Raw genomic sequence first — 12,370 nt, forward strand, 5'->3', positions numbered from 1 at the left:
AAGTTCTGTACTTTTGTACTTTACGACGCTAAGCCTTTTAATGATAAGCCCTTATTCTTCCGTGCAGAATTGCTGCATTCAAACGAAGAAAGCACTTAAGACGTTTTAGGGAAAGTAAATACAGCCTTATGGAGGTACAATTTCTAGCATTTAAATTTTTTCAAACTGGTTTGTAGCATGTAGAGCAGATTCAGCATATTGTGCGTTTTTGCCCTACAGTGAGAAGGAACTATAATTGTACGAAAGACTGAAGAATGACAATTATTCTTCTAGTACCGCGGCGGCCGCCTTTTCCCACAAATTACTGTTCTTACCTTTTTGTGGCAGGTGTGGAAACGTTTGTAGTAATAATTTATTTTTGTTTCAATACTATGGCAACATAATTTTGTCGCTGGAGCCGCACAAAAAACGCAGAGTGGCGTATATCGAACCGCAAATATGTACCGCAGCGTTAAAGATATAGCTATAATCAGCAAACCTTAAACCTTTGTTACGTCGTTGGCGACACGGTGTATGTATATGCTGCATTTTGTCGTGTTTATTTTGCCCGTACCAGCATGCCAGTATGGCCTTTGAATGGTATGTGATTTTGGTTAAAAATATCTTTAGCTGAATGAATAGCTTACACAGGCGAGCAATGAATGCTTTCTTAATCAGTAGATAGTTTTTATAAACTAGTTTTCAGAGTATGAACGCGTACATCGTCCAAAAAAAATGTTATACCCGCTGTCCTGAACAAAACCGCAAAAACGTGAAGAGGCTCAATAAGATGAACTTGTCGAAAAGTTCGTACCTGGTGCATTCGGCCGTCAAGACACGATCACACAAAGTACCTCGCGGCCGCTGAAAGTATTCGCCAGTGGCACATATGATTGCTGCTACTGTAATCCGTCAGAGGCATTGCAACAACCGCAAAACTTACTCTCATCCCCGTAGTCACGCAGTATGTAAGAGCACAGGACACAGACACGAACTAAACACCGTAGAGCGCAGTAGGCAAGACAAAGGACGAAAGGGGACACGGACGAGCGCTCTACGGTGTTTAGATGGAGTACCAACTAGCTCGTACCCATACGTTGTTAAACAGACACGAAAATTAACGTATTTCCTCAGCTAATCGAACGGGATTATGTTGTCGACTTCTGGAAGCCCACTGTCCATCAGGTTAGGTTCCCCTATTGTTTTCTTATAACACTTACCGCAAAGTCGGTGTGCAATTATATTGCCATTGCAAAAACGATCCCTTCTGACACTGTCAAAATTTCATTGCGTTGAGGATGATCACGGCATCATCACATAAAAAATTGCCATACGGGTTTTGTCTTCCCATTTTTAGGGAATCCTCCATGTCAAGCGTTGATGGCAATCGTGTGAATTTGCTGATGCGCTCCGCGCGCAGACAAGAGCTCAGCACAGCAAGAACCTGAGGGGCGCCAGGGAATCGGGACCGCCTTGAGGTTGACGAGCTGGAAATAGGATAAATGTTTCCTCTTCGTCAGTATCCGAAAGAACCAAATATATCTTCAACAAATAAAAAATGCCAACATAAAATAGCGCGAAGACCCATGCAGCTGTGTTCCGAATCTAACAAAAAAATTAATCATGACGGGAAATCGGGAGGCAGAAGCACGCGCAATAAAGAATGATCGTGACAAATTGTCTTTAACTAACATGTAGGTTGGTCGTTCGAATTTTCTTTGCTTGGTGGGAACCAGTAAAAAAAACCTGTTCTTTTCGTATTGAGTGAATCCAACTTTGTGTCACCAAGCAGGCGTGAGCGAAAGAATAGGTGTTAAGAGGAAACTGCGTATCGATTTCTGACTATATTTTTTTTCTCGTAGGCGAAGAGGAAAAAATATTCTTCGCAAGAACAGAAAGAGTAATTTTAGGCTTGACACCTGTGATGTTACCGCGGCTGCACCTTGGCGGAAAATTCGGACGAAGTGCGTTACTGTAGAGTTGCTGAGCCTAACTGGTTTAGGGCACAAATAAACACGGCCAGATAGGTTTTTGTTCGTTTCAGGCCTCTTTTTATGTTTTACCTCAGCGAAACGCAAGCTTTGCTGAGTTTTCAACGTAAATTACCTGGCCAGTGATACACGGTGATTGTAATTTATTCGGTGTGGTGTTCAAATAAATGCATAAAAAATTGTGTCATCACACGACTTCTAGGCACAATATATTAGGTGTGAGTACTTTTTAGAATTCGCTTTTTATGAAAATAGTTGAGACTAGTTTGTACTTACGCAGGTTCATTTTATTTTATATGTTTTGGTTAATCCTACAATGTATTTATATGTACTGGAGCTCACGGTTCGCGTATTCACTGTTAGGTTCCCCAGAATCGACACAGTATTTTTCATAAATGTAGATTGAAATAAAACCTAACATTAAGTATTTTAATATTCTATAATTGAACAAGTAAGGGTCGTCGAGCTGAGATTTGGGATTCATGTACACCTCTTGCACGTGGCATTGAAAGCCGGTGAGAGGGATGTACCGATGGTGGTTTTAAGAAAAAGTTGTAACCATGCAACTACTCGCATTTTGGGTTTTAGGGCACCCGGCCTAATCACTCGTGCACAGCTCTTTGGTTTAGCAAATGGTTAAAAAAAGAGGTTTTTGCAAAACCGGCATGTAGTGAGGGAGGTGTCGCCACTGTGTTTCTAGAAAAAAAAAGCGTTTGATGGTATGGTGTGCACTTGTACATGACCAATGTGGCCATATAAAATTTGAAATGGGTGAATTCAGTTTGTAAAATTCGCCGGTAGTTTCTAAGTGAACGCCTCTTGCCTGCTCCGCGAAGCGCGACCGGCCCTCCAGTGTGTCTCCGGCGAATGGGGTGTTTTCAGCGAAGTTCTAAATAATCTTTCCTGGCGGAATCCCTGAGTAGAGCCTAACGCGTTTGATACCGCCAATCTGCTCTGAATACGCACATTTTTTGACAATGATTTCCAATATAGCAACGGGCCTTGATACTATAGGAAACAAGATTATCCCCTAACGCCGTACTAGTAAGGTACAAAAATATAGCAAAGATATTGCCAGAGGTATACAGCTGAAGTGTGATTTTTCGCATAATTATTTCCATTCGAATAACTAGCAAGAACATTTGTTATATCTGACACGTCTGAGTGACCCGGATTATTTTAGGCTCAAATTAAAGCGCACCAATGTAGTTAGCTACGCTTATGTATGCCGTTTCTGCAAATTCTCTGAGGCTTCCAGTTTATTTTGCAAAAAACCTACGGTCCACTTTCTTCAGTTTGCGTTTTTCTGCAGCTTTACTCACGGCTGAAACAAGGCCTGGGGTTACAGACGACGTGTAACCTAATTTACATAAGAAGGAAGTAGCGTAACAAACGTGTTGTCCTTCACGGCCCCATCGACGGCGCCAGGGCTGCTTTTGCGCACGACGTTAACTCCGGGACCAAACAGCCACTTCCTAATTAGCAGCCCGAATACCCGTTGTTTGTCCAGGCAGGCATGTGCGGTAGCCCACTAAGGGATAACTTCGTTTGCCCTGCTCCACCACAGACCCTGCCACAAGGCCCATTCGCGACCGAGAATAGAAAGCTTACAATGACCGGGGTTTAAAGTGAGAGGTTGTGTTATGTGCCATGACGAAGTCGGACGTACCGCAAGGTAATGGGCGGTCACAAGTAGTGTTTGAACCAAATTTCGCTTATTTCAGCAATAGATTTTTTTGTCAAAGCCTAGTGGGCATAACTGAGCGCGAAAAGGTCAATCTTGTATGCAAACTTCTGAGGGAGACTTATTTGCATGCTCAAAAGCACTCTAAGTACGATGTTTTATCATTGTGCTGACACTTGTGTACTTCCTTTGCACGTCTCGGGAGTGTTTGCAACGCGTGAACAATGACACGTTGCTCCTTGCTGAGACTCTACCGCGTTCATTTTTGAAGAAGTGATATTGTGGACTTCGACGTGACTATAAGGACCACCGCTTTATTAGTGCCACAAAATATTTCAGCAGCATACACTAGTGGTGCAGTGGAGAAAGAGCAGAGATTGCGGCCCCGTTTCCTTTGTGAGAGACCCGGCTGTGGCACCTCAAATAGATTTGCGATCTTTGCGCTGAAAGTTCTCCATGATCGCCAAACTTTCACATCTCTCCCAATGTATACCCCGTTAGCACGCACTAAATCCCGTTGCGACCGGCTTCGCGAACTCGGCGTCTGTATCGCGAACTCGGCGTCTCTGCTCCAGAGTTCAGGCGCGAAAGCGCGTGAACTGTTGAGAACAAGAGCACGCGAGAGATCACGCCACGAATGCTAAGTAGAGTGTTCTTGAAGGTTGAGCTGACCGATGCCGGGCGCTAATGACGAGGGGCACGCTCACATGTGGATGGTCTTTTTTCTTTGTATGTTTTTTTTGACGCTCGATAGCGAGTCTTAAAGCCTAAGCAGCGCTGCTGTTAAAAGAATCTTATGTAATCCGAAACTATTATGTACTGGTGGCAGCAATTACAAGAGCTATCGGCTTTAAACGGAAGGAATGGTGTGCGGTGTCCCTGCACCGCAGCAATGAGCAGCGTCGGTCCAGAGATAGGAAGATTTTATCCCGAGAACAATGCTTTTAAGTCTTCTACCAACAAAACAGGAATATCAACAAGAATTGACTGAACGTAATGCGGTACGAATAACGTTTCTAAATGCTGGGGCAATGCAACGAAAGCCGCATGATGGCCTTAGACATGAAATTTCCCGCTAAGAGCGATTGCTATAGGTTTGCTTGATGGCCCGGAAGTGTAGCAGAATTCCTTACAATTGTATTTACCCTCCTAAATTGTTTCACAAAGAGTGTCAATTGCACAGACACAACCTCTCTTTAGGTTTAGGTCATCTGCAGCCTCGTAGAACCGGCGCGCGCCTCACGTAGGCGCTAACGGCGCGTCGTGACATCCGTGGGCGCTAGTAGCCAAGTGCTTTTTATAACCTGTTTAAACGAGCGTCTGCCGGCGAGTCTCGTGATCCGGAAAAATTCAGTTGCTTGGCCGAGGGGGTTCCACATGCCGGTCAATCATGTGGCACTTCCAATAGCTAAGCAATTTCCCCGCAAAACAAAAACGTCGCTGGGCACACTGTTAACATCTTAAAAAGGCGTGAAGCGAGTTGTGTAAAGAGCGATAACAATGTTCTTTTAACGCGTCTATCACAAAACGTCGCAGAAAAATACCAGGAACAACAGAAAAAAGATCAATGGGGCGGCGCACAGATTCACCATTGTTTCCCTGAGTTTTGAAATGGTCACGACATTTGTTAGACTTATGTACTTATTCGTTGCTGTCTGCTACCTTTTCTTTTGTACGGTAATTGACAGGCGATAGTTCGGGTCAATTTATTGCGCATAAAATAAAAGAAACTCGTTTCGCAGTAGAGAGGTTCCGCGTCTAGTCTGCAATCCTATGAACCGGGTTCAAATCTCACCGCCACCGAATTCTTCATGTGTTTGCCTGAATATTGCAGCACATTCCTTTTTATCACGAGTGATGCTTATTTATGCAACATTCCTGCATATTAAAAGAAAATTTGCAGGGGCTTGTTTTCTATACATCACTTTTAACTCTTGTTCTGTATTTTTCACTGGTTTAGTCATTTTAATGTCGGTTTCGGCTACATTTCTTTCATATTTTTTGACACTAGCCTGATTTTATCCCTGATTAGGTGAGTTCATTGCTCAAAATTATAATAGGCGGTGGTGGTTTTGTCCTTTTTATATTGGTTTCAACTGTCGCAAAGATAGCCGAGTGAATGCTAGCTGCGCTAAGCAAATGTGCAGAAATATTACGCGCGAAGCACATTAAGGCCTCGCTTTCTTCATGCCTTGGCGTCCGTGTACACAGCCTTATGGACGAACGGCTCAAACGGAGTCGCAGTAAAAAAAGGCAACCAGCCCGGCAAGATACGAACTACCGACTCCCGCAACAACACGCAAGGAATCCAATACCCTACTACTAGACTAGGCCGACAGACAGAAAGTTGAATATAAAATAGGTACTGAAATGTACAGCGACTTCGCAATGTCCGTTGGCGTCTGTTGGCGCCCGTGCACACAGCATTGTATTCAAAAATATTGTGAGTCAAGCCACCTAAAAAGGTACAAAACGCAAACAAATTACGCATGTCCACGCCGTGAACGATGCCGAGGGTGTGTATTACTGGGAGGCGAATTCTCGTTCTTGTGGCGCTTGTCATTTGTAGCGCATTTACTGCACCTCAAGATGATTTAAAACTCAGAGTGAATCAGCACGCTCAGACGATGACGTTCATTACACAGGCAATACACAACTTGCGTCCCAGTGCTTCATACCCTCGGCATCGTTCACGGCGTGGAAGTGGGTGATTTTGTTTTTATTTGGGTTAGTTTCACTGTTTCGGGTTCGTTTGGCTCCTATTATTTCATCTAGAATGATTGTAACTGCTTTAAGTAGGTTTCTGCTGTCAAACGTGCCAGATGTAGGTGCAGGTCCTTACGATGCATGAATTGTGATTAAGCAACTGTGGTTTCCCGTTATATCTGCCTGCCTCAGTGGTTTATCCCCACCAGAAAATGTCCACACCACTTCCAATGCTGCACTTAGCGTGATGACAATCAAAGTACTGAATTCTTATATTCGCCGTTCTGAAACGCGCTCTTTCCTCTTGTTGCCTCAGTATCTTTACAGAATCAGCAAGAGCGTTTTATGTTGAGTCATTCTTCTCATTTGTTTGGAGCAGCCCTGAGTGCTGGTCACAGGCATACCAGCCACCAATTGCACCGAAATTACCAAATTATCCGCTGCTGATTTCCCAACTTCCTTCACTGAACCCAAATATATAATAAAAAGAGCGGCGTAATATTTTTTTAATATGCCAGCATTGATGAAATGGAAGTTCACAATTGAGGGTTAATATACGAATGCCTGATCTGGGCAACGTCTCATTTGAGAATTCTGTGATATTTTTATATACGGAGTAAGCTCAAAACTCCGATGATTTTGTATTTCCGCTCGGCCAATAAGACTCCCGTCATGTCCCGGAACCGTACCCCCAACGCGTGCTCTGCATTGAGAGGCCGTAGCCATCGCGGGAACGCTTTGGATAACACAGGTTAGTTTGTGCAGACCACTCGGCATGCCTACGAACATGGATATAGTTGTAGCAAATAAGCGCACAAGCAGGGAAAAACAGAGAATACACAGACCGAATTTTTTGTTTGTTCCAAGGCTGTGCAGAAATACGGGAACAGCAATCAGTAAACGATAAATTTCGGGCTCTCAAGCGGACACGACGCGCCAGAGGCAGGAGGTGGTTATGGCCACGGCACATTGTCTTGTGCATACACTAACCTTGACCGCAGTTTGAACAGAGGTGCTTTGAAGAAAGGCTCTAGAGGATAATAGAAATTGTGCATATACCATGCGGCCGACATGTTCGAAAAGGTAAACCCTGTTCCAGTGCTTCTGGGCCGAAATGCACCTCACGCCAGCAGCGAAAAACCCCTAGCGGCTTCCCAAATTACAGTTGGGCCCTCGGCAGCATCCTCAGCCACGTCTATCGATTCATAGCTGAGTCAAGCCTTTCCCACCAAATTTTCGTTGCTCATCCCCCCATCGAGTCCTTTATCTACCCCTATTGCGTTTATGATCCATTGATAGCCACTCCGTTAATCGGATGGTCCACGTATTCCCCTCATACTCATAATGTGACCCGCCCATGCCATTTTTTTTCGCCTAATTTGAGCTAGAATCTCTTCCACAGGAGTGTGTTCTCTAATCCACGCCGCTGTTTTTTATCCCTAAGCGTGACCCCTAGCATCATTCGTTCCTTAGCTCATTGGGCCGATATAGGTTTTCTGTCAAGTTGCGTAGTGAGACACCAAGTTTCTGCCCCGTAGGCGAAAAGCAAAAACGCCCGTGTGTACGAGATTTCGGCGCACGATAAAGATCCCCAGGTGGTCAAAATTAATCCGGAGCCCTCCACTACGGCGCGCCTCATCGCCTGCGTTGCGTCGGCGCGTTAAACCCTACAATCAATCAAATCAATCAAAGTTTCTGCCCCGTACCTCAATACGGGAAGAATGTATCGGTTATGTATGAGTGACAGGGGAAGCTTGCTATTAAGCATATCAGAAGTCCTACCGAAGGGAGCCCACCGCATGCTTATTCGGCGGGTAATTGTCTTATCATGATTGGGATCAGCACTTATAACTTGCCTAAGGTAGACGCAATCATTTGCTATTTTCATTTTTTTTTGTAACCTACCTTGACATAATGTGCATGGCCACCTTATTAAACATAACATTCGATGTTTTCGTCTCTACTTTTAGACCTGCAATCAAAGCGTCAAAACATGCCCTGCAATTTACGACTGCTTTGTCTGAACAAGACAATGTCGTCTTCGAACGCTAGGTGGCTTAGGCATTCCCCATTTATTCCCACGCCAGGTCCCCTCCACTTAAGCTTTCCGAACCCACCCTCCAGACAGGTCTCAAATAAAGGCGGGTACACTGTGTCCCGGTGCCTTACACCCCTCTGTAAAGAAACTAACAAGTTCCTTGGTGGAACCACACAGCCTTCGTGCATCCGTTGCATATGTCTGTAAAGAGCGCTATGCATGGCGTCTAGACTCCGCGATCACGCAACGCCGTAGTAACTGCTGAAGTAGCAACTGTGTCAAATGCTTTATCATACTCTATAAAGGCCACGTACATTGGTGCATTACAGGCAGAACGTTTCTGGATTACCTCGGTGATAGAGTGAATAGAACGTAAACTTGAGAAACCCGTCTCAAAACCGGCCTGTTCTCCTGGTTGTTGGAGGTCTAAAGTCGACCTTGCGCGATTGAAAATTGCCTTCGTAAATACCTTGTAGGTAACTGAGAGAAGACTAATGGGAGTGTAATTTTTAAGCTCTGTGCTGTCACCTTTCTAATGTAGAAGAAACAATTTCACGTTTTTCCTTGCCTTTGGAGCCGTTAAAGTCCTCAGGTACTGCGAGAATTGGTCTGCAAGCTTTATTAGCACAACGTCCCAACCAAAGCACAATATGTCCGCCGTAATGCCATCATCTCCTGCTCCTTTTTCGTTCTTAATTGCTTTGTGCGCCGTTACTGCCTCATCTTTAGTGAGAGGTGGAACGTGCTCGACACCACTTATAGCAAAGCATGCCACTGAGTCATGGCCACATGCGTAGAAGTTGCCGTAAACTTCTTCGGCTATATTTAGTATATCATCGATACTATTTCTTCTCTGGCTATTTTCATTCAAAGGTGCATACCTTCTATTTTTATTCATAACGAATACTAAGTACTCGCAATGAACTAATTATTTACAAGAAATATATATGAACTGTAAATTGATTGCGACTACAACATGCCTTACACAATCACAGACTGGAAAAACATCAGTGATAAATATTGCGCGACGGTAAGGAGCGGTGCATAGTGTTTGCGGTGGCGACCGAACGAACGCGGTGTTATTCTTTTTTGGGAGCACGTGTGCTTGACAACAAGACCGAAGTAGCTGTTTGGGGGCTTTGAGGAGCGTTGGCGGAACACCGTGTCCGCATGAACGAGCTCCCCGTGACGTGCAAACTTTGGCAAGCCCCGCGAGCTGTGTTCCGGCTGAACAAGGAGCTAGCTTTCCGACAGCTCCTTGGGGTGGCAGCGTCGATACGTTCCCCCAAAAGTTCGCACAGGAGCAAATGACGCGAGAGAACATGCCACGGAATACTCTTGGGGACCCAGTGGAATAGAAGAATATTATTGATGGTAGACAGGAAGGATAGTAAAATGAGTAAATAAAAAAACAACAATGATGGGTCAGTATGTGTGTGGAATGTTTCCCGTGCCGCTGAAAGTGCGCTCCTGCATGACGCGCCAATCCCCCGTGCAACCACGTGTCTCGGACGTCACAGTTGCTACTTCAACCACTGCGAAATAAACGGTGGGGATTTTCTTGCTTACCTATCGCCAGGTCTGCCGTCGCCTCCTTTCTTTCGCCGATCACGGACTGATAGCGGCGGGCGCCGCTACAACATGGTGTCAGAAGTTATGTGATCCGCCTACCTTTAAGGCCATCGGGAAAAAAAAGCCATCGAGGCGTCGGCATAAAAAGTGACTGCAATGGCCACTGAACCACCGCCACCCCCGCCGCGTCTTCAGCAGCCACAACCGCTGGACTTTGACACTACCTCGGAGTGGCCGGCATGGATACAGCCCTTCGACGACTATCGATATGCGTCGGGCCTGAATGAGCGCTCGGAGGAGGCGCAAGTGCGCACTCTGCTCTACACAATGGGGTGCCAAGCAAGGGACATCTTCGCTACCTTCAATCTTTCTGTAGAAGATTCGAAAAAGTTTGAGCTGGTCAAAAAGAAGTTCGACGAGTACTTCATAAGGAGACCAACGTCGTCTACGAGAGCGCTTGCTTTCACAAGCGGCACCAGATGCCAGGCGAGTCGATTGACCAGTTCATTACGGCTCTACACGTCTTGGCGGAAAAATGCGACTTCGGAGAGAATTCAAGCAGCGCCTCATTGGAGACAGGTTCGTCGTGGGCCTGCGGGACGAACAACTTACCGAGTCACTCCAAATGAATCCGAAGCTGTCTGTCGCGACAGCTCTGACGAAGGTCTGCCTGAAAGAGACGGTTCAGCAGCAACAAGCAGAGCTTCGCAACTACAACGAGGTTCGCGACAACACTCCGTGCAAGCCATGTGACGAGGTGAACGTCGACGCAGTGGCCCGCTGCAGGAAACCGCACCGCAGCGAACAACCCCGGCCGACTCCAGCTCGTTCCGAGGGACAGTGCATCTTCTGCAGCGGCCACTCGCACCCAAGGAGAGAATGCCCAGCCAGGACACATAAGTGCTTCAACTGCGGCGTAAAGGGAGCCACCCACCGCTTCAACTTCAGCGTCAGTGCTTCCAGATTCAGAGGCTGGGATTTCAACGTCCGTACCTTCCGCTTCAGTGACTGTGATCAGGTCTGGTAGAGTAGTTAGGCGACAAGTTCGCTACGGTATTGATGAATTTGGTTTCATACGTGGTCCCCCACCACTAACAGTTCATAATTTTGTTGATGTTTGTATGTTCTAAATGCCACGCGCAAAAAAAAACGCCCTTCTATTGCAAAAAAGGGGGGATGTGCTGGAATGTTTCCCGTGCCGCTGAAAGTGCGCTCCTGCATCACGCGCCGATCCACCGTGCCTGGCGTCTGTATCGAACCACGTGTTCCTGACGTCACAGTTGCTACTTAAACAACTGCGAAATAAACGCCGGGGCTTTTCTTGCTTGCCTATCGCCTGGACTGCCGTCGCATCCTTTCTTTCGCCGATCACGGACTTATAGCGGCCGGCACCGCTACGACAGTATGATGGGCCAATGTCTGGCTTGCTATCCTTTCAGCGGTAAATGGAAGCATCAACAGATCTTGAGTTAAAGAAGATAGTTATATTTAACATGACGAAGTGCTCAAAGGATTACAATATACAAAGCAAGACGATCGGATACCTAGCTGAAGAGAACCGATTGGCTCTACAGGTCAAAGGAATGGGAAACCACAAATGACATCAGAAGTGGGAACGTAGCCGGAACAGTCGGAAGAAACGAGAATAAGGGAACAACCCTAGAACTTTCACTCGGTTACAGCTACCTGAACTGGCTGCGACTGCCCTGTGCCGCTTTTTAAAGCGAACCTTTCTATGGCGCACTGTTTGCGTTGGATGTCCCGCCGAAATAAACTACAGGAAAGCCAATTTCACGCAATGGGTTTCGTAAAACGATGATGATGATAAACGAAGACACATTTTTTTTATTTATTTATTTATTTATTTACTTATTCAGCAAAATACCTCACAGGTCCAGCAGGGGATTGGGTAAGGGGGGAAAGAACGGCAAATATTCAAAAAATATCAACAGAAGTTATACAAAAACTTGATATATAATAAAGCAACAAGCCCGTGAAAAAAGAGAAAAAGAACGTGATAACAGCAAGCAAGAGTGGCAAGAAAATTAATACAAGCAATAATAACGTTCTAGTGTGGTAACCACAACCGCAAAAAAAAAGAAAAGAAAAAAAGAAAAACATCATGGTGCTAACAGAAAGGAACGCCAGCGTTCCTGTCTGGTGGTTTTACATGAAAAAATGCTTTTGCAGGTGGTAGCGGAATTTTTCTGGGTTAGTCAGCGACGCAAAATTATCAGGGAGATCGTTCCACAACCGGATAACACATGCGAGAGTAGATTAATTGAAAGAGTTTGTGGAAAGAGTTTGCGGTAATCACCAATGCCGCAACCACCATTGATAATAATAATATTGCGCCCCAAGGGAAACAAGGTTCCCTTGGTCGGTATCAAATCTGGGTTC

General features: G+C 45.5%; 1 pseudogene; it reads left to right on the forward strand.

Moving 5' to 3' along the window:
- Positions 1–10,297: 10,297 nt before the first annotated feature.
- LOC144175625 (uncharacterized) lies at positions 10,298–10,997 on the forward strand (annotated as a pseudogene).
- Positions 10,998–12,370: the final 1,373 nt, after the last annotated feature.

The sequence above is a fragment of the Haemaphysalis longicornis genome, unplaced genomic scaffold (assembly GCF_048455015.1).
Source record: "Haemaphysalis longicornis isolate Haplotype H1 unplaced genomic scaffold, Haemaphysalis longicornis Haplotype H1 scaffold_3, whole genome shotgun sequence".
Classification (NCBI taxonomy): Eukaryota; Metazoa; Arthropoda; class Arachnida; order Ixodida; family Ixodidae; genus Haemaphysalis; species Haemaphysalis longicornis.